This window comes from Schistocerca gregaria, unplaced genomic scaffold (genome assembly GCF_023897955.1).
Source record: "Schistocerca gregaria isolate iqSchGreg1 unplaced genomic scaffold, iqSchGreg1.2 ptg001251l, whole genome shotgun sequence".
NCBI lineage: Eukaryota > Metazoa > Arthropoda > Insecta > Orthoptera > Acrididae > Schistocerca > Schistocerca gregaria.
Window position 1 is genome coordinate 10001 of NW_026062568.1, and position 2500 is coordinate 12500.

The 2500-nt window shown below is 57.0% G+C and overlaps 1 non-coding gene across 1 annotated transcript in view; it reads right to left on the bottom strand.

The window, feature by feature from the left end:
* The window catches only part of LOC126330088 (small subunit ribosomal RNA), a 1914-nt gene extending 1319 nt beyond the window's left edge, over nucleotides 1-595 (bottom strand). Inside the window, exon 1 of the ribosomal RNA XR_007562702.1 lies at nucleotides 1-595. This exon is cut by the window's left edge and continues 1319 nt beyond it. This is a non-coding gene — a ribosomal RNA (small subunit ribosomal RNA).
* Between the last annotated feature and the right edge of the window lie 1905 nt (nucleotides 596-2500).

The window sequence follows — 2500 nt, forward strand, 5'->3', positions numbered from 1 at the left end:
TGCCCTCCAATAGATACTCGTTAAAGGATTTAAAGTGTACTCATTCCGATTACGGGGCCTCGGATGAGTCCCGTATCGTTATTTTTCGTCACTACCTCCCCGTGCCGGGAGTGGGTAATTTGCGCGCCTGCTGCCTTCCTTGGATGTGGTAGCCGTTTCTCAGGCTCCCTCTCCGGAATCGAACCCTGATTCCCCGTTACCCGTTACAACCATGGTAGGCGCAGAACCTACCATCGACAGTTGATAAGGCAGACATTTGAAAGATGCGTCGCCGGTACGAGGACCGTGCGATCAGCCCAAAGTTATTCAGAGTCACCAAGGCAAACGGACCAGACGAGCCAATCCGATTGGTTTTGATCTAATAAAAGCGTCCCTTGATCTAATAAAAGCGTCCCTTCCATCTCTGGTCGGGACTCTGTTTGCATGTATTAGCTCTAGAATTACCACAGTTATCCAAGTAACGTGGGTACGATCTAAGGAACCATAACTGATTTAATGAGCCATTCGCGGTTTCACCTTAATGCGGCTTGTACTGAGACATGCATGGCTTAATCTTTGAGACAAGCATATGACTACTGGCAGGATCAACCAGGGAGCTGCGTCAACGAGAGCTGAGCAGCCGGCCGCCCGGGAGTGTGTCCCGAGGGCCCGCGCGAACACGCAAGCGTCCGCTCAATTATTCTGCAAACAGGAGGAGGCTGAGCTCCCCTGCACGATACACCTCGAAACCCTCTCAGGTCCCGGCGGCGCGCAGCGCCGTCCTAAGTACTTGGTCGGGTTCGAGAGAGGCGCAATCGCCCGGAGATGGGCGAGTAGACGCTTTCAGTGCGAACACCCGTGCTCCCAACTGAGCTTGCCGCTGCCGACAGAGGCCCGGGAGCGTGCTGTCGTGGCATTGCCGGCGGGAAACAACACGCGCCACCTACGGTGACCGGCAGCTCCAACGCCAGCGCCACAGAAGGGCAAAGCCCCACTTGGGTGCAGAAGCGAACTCTCCCAGCACAGCGCACGCGCCAACACGTCCGCAGAGCTGCGATACAAACCACCTGCGAGAACCGCTGGGGGCGACCGAGCAGCAGACGGCGTCGCGACGCCGAGTGCCGGGCGGCGGCGCATCCTCAACGCACACAGTCCGCAATCGGACCAGCACACTGCAGATGTCCACCGCGCTTCGCACCGGGCTCGGCAGAACCCACTTTGGCCGCCTGGCGCCGCGCGCAGGGTGCGCCGGCGCATAGCTGGGACGCCAGCCGGGCCCGTCGGCCGGCGCTCCTGCCACTGGGCGCCCCCCACCAGCCGGCTGTAGTGCGTGCGCTCACGCAGCGCGCGGCCAGCACGCCGGGCGGCCCCCCCTCACCGGCCGGGGACTGTCCCGCCAAGCCACAGCCTCGTATCGCTTCATACCCACATGGCCAACTCAGGTTCGGGGGCATGGCGGGTACCGCCGAAACAACCGGTTCATAGATGTACCGATCGTCGCTATCACCGATGCACCTGCAGCGCGAACAACCGCTCAACAACTGATTTCCAGTTCATTTGCGGATCTTTGGCAGCAAACGTATACGTCAATCTACATTTGCGAAATCTACGATTCTGGCATGCCTGCATGTTATGTGTCACGACACGCTACATCAGCCCACATACACACTGCGGCATGTACACGAGAGAACACGTGGAAGATGGTCCGCGCACGTGTGCAATGTCCCTTGCGCGGTCGACTGTCAACCGGCCTCTGTAGCATGTCGCAGATGTGGAACGCGGTCCACCGTGCTATCATGTTGTGTGGGGCAATACGATTAAATAGGAAAACCCTCGTCGCTACATCAACAGACGGCTCACGCTGATTCCCGGCAGAGGGAGGAGGGGGGGGGGGGGGCCAACATGCAATACTTTCGTCCGTACCTACCTACCACATGTCTGTACGGCGTACAACAGTGCAATCTCGCTGTAATGGGGAGACGAGACAAGTAGCATCGTGCACAACATATGGCCCTTATGATTCGCCATTGTAGGGCGCAGCCGGTGTACGGTCAAGCATGTGCCACATTATGTCACTCAGTACGTAACGACGGATGATCAGTGTGGGTTACGCGTACATCAGCGGACAGTCCACACAGGCCGTACCACAACGTACACTGACTGCATCGACAACCGAATGCAACTGAACAGCTGCAAGGCTCATTTCACAAACAAACGCCTGACCGACCAGCTTGGAAGGGCAGGAGGGGAGGGCGATATTCGTTCTGTAGCGGTACACCCTTCCAGTGGTTAGCGGGACTGTGTAGAAAGTACGCAACACTCGAAAGACCTTTATGTGAGGGTACGCACCATGGCATCAAGAAATACACATGACACCAGAGGATCCAAGCAGTGAACTATGTTCAGAGGGTTGCTGTTAGGCAAAGCTACATTCCTGTGACGTTACATGTGACAGTTAAGGTGCAGTGTAAGTTAGGTTAAGGTGCAGCGTAAGTTAGGTTAAGGTGCAGCGTAACTTAGG